This window comes from Vicia villosa, linkage group LG6, assembly GCF_029867415.1.
Source record: "Vicia villosa cultivar HV-30 ecotype Madison, WI linkage group LG6, Vvil1.0, whole genome shotgun sequence".
Lineage (NCBI taxonomy): Eukaryota > Viridiplantae > Streptophyta > Magnoliopsida > Fabales > Fabaceae > Vicia > Vicia villosa.
The window spans coordinates 88,066,827-88,075,362 of NC_081185.1; the positions used below are offsets into that span (position 1 = coordinate 88,066,827).

General features: G+C 33.8%; 1 long non-coding RNA gene across 2 annotated transcripts; it reads left to right on the forward strand.

Annotated features, from left to right (window-relative positions):
• Positions 1–4,381: 4,381 nt before the first annotated feature.
• On the forward strand, positions 4,382–7,985 carry LOC131611837 (uncharacterized). Of its 2 annotated transcripts, XR_009287181.1 has the most exons (6): positions 4,382–4,814; positions 5,421–5,681; positions 6,490–6,576; positions 7,326–7,393; positions 7,476–7,599; positions 7,814–7,985. It is a non-coding gene; the product is annotated as an uncharacterized LOC131611837 (long non-coding RNA). The 2 variants fall into 2 exon arrangements; XR_009287182.1 differs by lacking the exon at positions 5,421–5,681.
• The last annotated feature ends 551 nt before the right edge of the window (positions 7,986–8,536 follow it).

The window sequence follows — 8,536 nt, forward strand, 5'->3', positions numbered from 1 at the left end:
AAAATTGTTCTTTGTGTTAAATATTGTTTATATATTATAAACTAATTTTGTACATATTTTGAATAATTTTATCTTTAAGTTTTAATTATTTGTATAATTATTTGCATAATTATGTTTTAATTAACTTAAATCAATTTCAAATCAATTCCAAAAAACTCCAAAAAAATTAGTTTTGTTTTAAAATTAATTAACAAATATTTTGTACATATTTTAAACTTAATTTCTAGGTTTAAATCTATTTTCATCTTTTTTCTTCATTTTAATTTGATTAATCATGCATTAATTATAATTAAAACCAATCATAAAAATTCCAAAAACATGCCTTTTATTTTTCTTGCAATTTAAAATTCCTAGATAAATGTATAGGATGTCAAATTCATGTAAATAGGCTAGTTTACATTTCCCGCACAATCGATGTAATAGCGTAGATTTACTTTCCGCACTTTACATTTCCGCATTTTAATTTCCAGCACATATAAACTGCGTGTATGTCAAAGATAAAATTGAACCGTTAGATCACTAACTTCAAAGATAAATACCTGAATCCAATCACAATCACACTTGCACCTCTTCAGGTAATCCCTTCTCATTCCTTTCAAAATCAAAGTCAAAATTCCACTGTTTTGAGTACAAAATCGAACCTTGCTTTTATATCCGGTGAAAGGATAGATTTTTAAAGGAAATAGGATAAAGACCTTACAACTCAGGGTAGACCTCCTAGTTTGCTTGCTCAAATCAAAACAAACAAAATTCTCATACACTGTTGATTTTTCAAAACTTTCAAAAAAAGACAATACTTTGTATACATCCAAACACGGGTTATTACAAAGTTAACGTTCTTTTCAAAACATCTTTCGAAAGATAAACAAGCATTTTGTATACATCCACACACGGATCATTACAAAATTCAATTTACAAAAGTATTCGAAACCACATATGAGCAATTTCAGAGCAATTGAAAAGTGATCGAAAAACAAGTGAGCTAAGCAAACTTAAGAGCCCATGGATAACCATGGATACAAAGGGTGCTAACACCTTCCCTTTGTATAACCTACCCCCTTACCCAGAATTTCTTAAAGGTCTTTTTTCTGTTTCTTTTAGAAACCTTTCCTTAATTGGATAAAATAAAAGGTCGGTGGCGACTCTGTGAATTTTCAAAAAATGCGAAAGCATTAAGCGACAAAAAAGAGTCAGTTCACGTATCTCTACAGATCAGAGGTATGGCCCGGTATTAAAAAAAATCGGAGGTCCACACTGCTCATCTTCTGAGTCTGATTCATCTTCTGACTCATCCCAGGTTGCCATAAGACCTTTCTTCTTATGAAACTTCTTCTTGGGATTTTCCTTCTGAAGTTTTGGACATTCATTCTTATAGTGTCCAGGCTCATTGCATTCATAGCACATGACCTTCTTCTTGTCAAATCTTCTGTCATCAGAAGATTCTCCACGTTCAAATCTCTTTGAACTTCTGAAGCCTCTGAACTTCCTTTGCTTGCTCTTCCAGAGTTGGTTTACCCTTCTGGAGATCATAGACAGTTCATCTTCTTCTTCAGATTCTGATTCTTCAGGATCTTCTTCTCTAGCCTGAAAAGCGTTAGTGCATTTTTTAATATTAGATTTTAATGCAATAGACTTACCTTTCTTCTGAGGCTCATTTGCATCCAGCTCTATTTCATGACTTCTCAAGGCACTGATAAGCTCTTCCAAAGAAACTTCATTCAGATTCTTAGCAATCTTGAATGCAGTCACCATTGGACCCCATCTTCTGGGTAAGCTTCTGATAATCTTCTTTACATGATCAGCCTGGTGTAGCCTTTATCCAGAACTCTCAATCCAGCAGTAAGAGTTTGAAATCTTGAAAACATCTTTTCAATGTCTTCATCATCCTCCATCTTGAAGGCTTCATACTTCTGGATTAGAGCAAGAGCTTTAGTCTCTTTGACTTGAGCATTTCTCTCATGGGTCATTTTCAATGACACATATATATCATAGGCAGTTTCCCTGTTAGATATCTTCTCATACTCAGCATGAGAGATAGCATTCAGCAAAACAGTCCTACATTTATGATGATTCTTGAAAAGCTTCTTTTGATCATCATCCATTTCTTGCCTTGTAAGCTTTACGCCACTAGCTTTCACTGGATGTTTGTAACCATCCATCAGAAGATCCCATAGTTCACCATCTAGACCAAGAAAGTAACTTTCTAGTTTATCTTTCCAGTATTCAAAGTTTTCACCATCAAATACTGGTGGTCTAGTATAACCATTGTTACCGTTGTATTGCTCAGCAGAGCCAGATGTAGATGCAGGTGGATCTGTTGGAATTTGACCAGCCATCTTTTACTGAAGCGTTTTTCTCTTCCTGAATCTTTTCTAAACACGGTTAAGTGCTTGCACCTTAGAACCGGCTCTCTGATGCCAATTGAAGGATAGAAAAACACTTAGAAAGGGGGGGGGGTTTGAATAAGTGTAGTCTTAAAAACTTGGACGATAAAAATAAATTGCACAGTTATTTTTATCCTGGTTCGTTGTTAACTAAACTACTCCAGTCCACCCCCACGGAGTGATTTACCTCACCTGAGGATTTAATCCACTAATCGCACGGATTACAATGGTTTTCCACTTAGTCCGCGACTAAGTCTTCTAGAGTATCCTGATCACAACCTGATAACTCCAGGAACAAATGCTTAGACACAAGCTAAGACTTTCTTAGAGTATCCTGACCACCACGTGATCACTCTAATTACAACTGCTTAGACACAAGCTAAGACTTCCTAGAGTATCCTGATCAACACTTGATCACTCTAGTTACTTACAAATTAATGTAATCAATTCTAAGAGTATTACAAATGCTTTTGAAAAGCTATAATCACAACAGTGATATTTCTCTTAACGTTTAAGCTTAATCTCACTAATATATTACAGCAACAATGTAGTGAGCTTTGATGAAGATGAAGTTTCTGAGTTTTGAATTGAACAGCATTTCAGCAAGTCTTTCAGAATAATTTCGTTCAGAGTTCGTAACCTTGCTTCTCATCAGAACTTCATATTTATAGGCGTTTGAGAAGATGACCGTTGGGCGCATTTAATGCTTTGCGTGTTCCGTACAGCATTGCATTTAATGTTTCACGCTTTTGTCAACTACCTCGAGCCTTGTTCACGCTGTGTCTACTGACGTTGCCTTTAATAGCTTCCAACGTTCCTTTTGTCAGTCAGCGTAGCCTGCCACTTGTACTTTCTTCTGATCTGATGTTTGTGAATATAATATTTGAATATCATCAGAGTCAAACAGCTTGGTGCATAGCATCTTCTTGTCTTCTGACCTTGAAGTGCTTCTGAGCGTGATACCATGAGAACTTCAGTGCTTCTGCTTCTGATCTCAAGTTCTTCTGATGCTTCCATAGACCCATGTTCTGATTCTACCTTGACCATCTTCTGATGTCTTGCCAGACCATGTTCTGATGTTGCATGCTGAACCTTCTGAGACAAAGCTTCTGAGCGCTGATTTGTGCATACTCTTTATATATTTCCTGAAAAGGAAATTGCAATGTATTAGAGTACCACATTATCTCACACAAAATTCATATCCTTGTTATCATCAAAACTAAGAATATTGATCAGAACAAATCTTGTTCTAACAAACATAGCGCGTTTAAAAATTTTACCTTGATTTTTTTTTTTGAATAAGCAATTGTATTAGAAAATCGCACTAGGGGTGCAACCCTTACACACGAACTACAAATACAAAAAACATCCTAGCGTAATTTGTACCACTCATAGAAGCTAGAAAAAGAAGAGGACTTAGAGTTACTAGCTAACCAACTCCAAGAGAAGTACATGACATTATAAAACATCACATCAAAACTATACGGAACTTGCTTGAATATGATAGAATTACGCATGATCCAAATGCTCTAAATTGTAGCCATCCATATAGAGTTATTCTTCACCCTTGCATTAGCTATCTTTACCTTCTCCTGCAAAACACCAAAATCCTTGAACTCCTCAATCGTAAAAGGTAACTCTTCCCCTAGCCACAAGAAATAACTACGCCAAAAAGGTCTTTAGACAGCGCACATTAGACAGCGCTTTTATACAAAAGCGCTGCTATAAGTAGAAAAAAAAACGAAACACGGAAACTGCACACGAAATTTGGTTTAGGCAGCGCATCATAGATAACGCTTATTTACAAAAGCGCTGCCATAAGTTCGCGAATTAATAAATAAATAAAAGAATGAAAAAAAGCGCTGCTAAAGGCCCTAGAATAGGCAGCGCTTTATAAAAGCGCTGCTAAAGACGAACATCAGAAAGCGCTTTTCTACTAAAGGTCAAAATAAAAGAAAAAGTTAAAAATATATTATCTTTCTCCGACCCAAATCACAACTAAAGCAAAGAAGAAAAAAACCCTAAGAGTAAAGCTTCAGTCCGCCTCCCTCCAGCACCATTCTTCTTCTCACGCTCATCTTTCTCAGATCCTCACTTGGTCTCAGATTTCGTCATCGGTGTTTAGCGTCATCGAGTGTGAATTGATTATGAGTGTTATTTGCAGGTTTTGAATCCGTGGATGTCGAAGAACTGTTGAATTTGAAGCTGCTACTTGTATGGAACGGATTGATGCAATTCGGTGTGTTCGTGGTGGTTGTCCACGGCTCTTGTTCCTGCTGAGTGTTGTATACGATTTGAGGTTGTTGAAGATTGATTTACTCGGTGCATTGATGCGATGATTTGTTGCCAAAGATACGCGTCGGGGTTGTCGCCGTTTGTTTACGAAACCAACGTTCCAACTACTTTCATCGAAGTACCAGCAAGAGAAAGGTTTGTCCTTATATTTTGGTTTCGTTTCGTCTGCGGACTGGTTCGTCCATGTATTTTTGTTACTTTTCGTCCTTCTCAATGTTTCCATTGATAATAGCTCTATGATTTTGCTACTATTGTGTGTCATGGTATATTGCTTGTTTTCTGTTTGATAAAATGCTTCAACCGAAATTTGCGCACAGGACATAAGTTTTAGTGAGATTCACAGAAAACAAGATTGTGCAGATAGCATGATCTTTTATGTTTTCTATTTGTATTATTCATTTAAAGATTATTATTGAGATATATTGATGAACTCACCATATAGATGTCAATATGATATAGGATCCAAGTATCAAGGAATTGGTTGAACACTGTTGGTTGTTAAATTCATTGTCCGGTGATGATGTATTTGCTGCTACTAGATTTCTATCATTTTGTTAGTGTGACTAATCATATGAAAATAAGTATGATTGTGGTTCTCTATATATTTTTGCAAGTACTGATGTAGTATTTCTTATGCCATGGTTTATAATACAATTTTCTTAACTGATGTACCTGTCATGTTTGATATTTAATCATGATTGTGCTAATTTTATACATTTTCACACAACATTTATACAATAGGTATAAACAATACTACCAACAGATGCAATCCGTAGTAATGTCATTCGAGTATGTTTTGGGCCTCAAAACGCAGCTTCTTATGCAAGTCTGGCAATAAAATCCACGTTGAAACATTTTAGATGTTTGAAGAAGGAAATTTCCGACTAAATTCAGTCCAATAATAAGGATTGTTTTCACTCAAACAATAGAAGGGACGAGGCTTCGAGATTTGGAAATAACAAACAATAGGGCTTGGCTGTTTTAACATTTTCTGCATCTCCTGTAAGTTTCTTCTTTTGTTTTGTTCTTCTCGAACAAGTAATATCATAATCTGGTTATCATATACTTCATTATCAACCCATACTGTTTTCAATATATTTCTCAAACTTCATAATATTAATATAACCCAACTATCATAAAAATCATATATGTAGCTTGGTAACCCAAATATAGTTCTATCTTAAATATGGAAGTATATAGTTGTATGTTATAATAGTTTAAGTCAGTTTGATACTAAAGGCCAGGGACAGACATTTAATAGCTGCGGGCGGTGCTTGCAATATCATTTTGGTTGAGGTTCTAGGTACTATTCATGCAGATTTTAATCTATCCTAGAAGCAACTCCAAAAATGATGAAAGTCTTTTCTATAGTACAAGTTCATTGTCAATCAAACATCTTTTATGAAACAACAATTATAAGTGGTATTTTTTATTTTATATACACACACACACACATATATATATATATATATATATATATATATATATATATATATATATATATATATATATATATATATATATATATAAGTGATAAGCCATAAAAATTGACTAGATCATCACTGCTTGAATCAAATTTGCGTTTTTTAGATGATTTGGTCATTGAGTGCAAATCATACATCCACCATATGTGTTATTCTGAGTTTTTGACATTGAGAGCATAACATAGACAATTCATTTAGTGCATTCAATGTGTATGGATTGCTAGGAATTATAAGGTTCTTTTAATATTCCATGCCTAATCCATTTCAATTTAATATAATATGATTTTGTTTGATTTGTTTATTGTGTTGGTTGGACGTAACTATAGGGACTTCAAGACAAGATCCAATTGGTTCCTTTTGATCTTCAAAATAGACTTGCATGGCATAAGGAAAAAGTATATCCTGAAAATAAGGTTTGTTATTTTTGTTATCATAACTTAATTATTATATTGGATGCTAGGTTAGATTTTTCCGCTTTGAATGTGAGAATACATAGCTATCGCGTGAGGCTAAGAGACATGGTGAGAATATCTCTATCTCTTCTTATCTCTAACTCTATGTTCCCCCTACATCAAATTCAAAATATCCCACTATACAGTCTAAACTTAATTGCTCCGAAAAACCCCAAAACGCAAAGTAATACCGTATAAATATTTCTACTACACTTCTAACAATAATTTTATGATATGCTTGTCACAACTGTAACTGCAGTGTGTTCAACCTATATTTAAATATGAGTGCTCACAGTTAGTGTAGAGTAACTTTTTCCATGTTGAAGTTCCATAGTCAAATTGCTATTTTAACCTATTTTTTCTTCAAAAGGCTTCTCTCTAGCCAACAAGCTTTCTTGAGTTTTTGGTAGTGTAATATGAATATTTGTATTTTCTTGTACAATCTATAGGACCATTTAATCTTACATGTAATAAAGCTAAATTTATTAATTTGAAAACTAAATTCAGTATCCACTTTCCTTGAACACATTCTTCCAGACAAGAGCCACTAATATATTTAGCTTCTTATTCTGGTGTGCATATTGTAATGACTTTTTTTTTCTATTTGGTATTATTCATTTGTGTTTAAGGTGATGGCTTTGATTTTTTTAAGTTGGAGTGCTACTTCTATCTTATAGCTGTTTAATATGAACGAGAATATCTATTTGCAGATTTCAATGTCTCTGAGATACAAGTTGAAGTTGTTTTTAATATGAGCCTAAGAAAACTGACCCTTGAGGTGCACTAGAATCATACCTTTCATTGGACTATAATGATTGTTGTTTTTATTTTATTGATATTTCTCTGTTTATCCTTGTTAGGAGCATATTTGAACTATAAGCTTTGTGCTGTGCAAAGCAACAACTTTGTGGCTGAAAAAAATCTTTGACTGAATAAATTTCCAAGTTAGAGGAGCTGTCGTCAACCGGAAAAAATATTCTGGAGGTATAGTATCACTTTGAATCTTCGAAACTCACCGAATTAGCTTTGTAATGTTTTGGATGGTCAGTCTAATTATTGAGTTCGTAATAGGCCTATTTTTTAAGTGCAATACTAGTATTACCTAATTGTTGGTATGAATTTATTTTGAAATTGCATTAATCATATCCTAATTGACTCATGGGCATTGATTTCTTATGCATTGAACTTTTTTTTGCAGCGTAGAAAACAACAAACAACAACCATTGATGGCATATAAAAGGTGGTGCATGATGATAGAGATTAGCTTATTCTTTTATGTAAATAATAATTATCATTAGTAATTTTTTTTACCAAGATGTTTATGTTATAGTTATGTAATAACTATGTAGAATAATTTTGGTAATAATTCATTCATTGGTTTTTACAAATTTTATGATAGTTTTTATTTATTTTTTGGTGCATGATTGATTGCATAGATTGATCCAATGAGTAGTTTTTATTATTATTAATATGATTATTATTGTTATTATTATTATTATTATTATTATTATTATTATTATTATTATTATTATTATTATTATTATTTTGTGATACTTTAAGCAAAAAAGCACTTTTAAATTAAAGTGGGGAATAGACAGCGCTTTTAAGAAAAGCGCTGTCTAAAGTGATGTCTAAAAGATGATCAAAAGCGCTGCTAAAGGGGTACTGGCAAAAGCGCTGTCTAATGCAAAAGCGCTGCTAAAGGGATACTGGCAAAAGCGCTGTCTAATGCAAAAGCGCTGTCTAAAGTGGACATATAGCAGCGCTTTTAAAGTCAAAGTGTTGTCTATAGGGGACATATAGCAGCGCTTTTGAATTAATCCAAAGCGCTGCCTTTACCTATAGCAGCTATGGCTTAGGCAGCGCTTTAAAGCGCTGCTAAAGGCTAAAAAAAGCGCTGTCTATGTGCTTGTTTGGCATA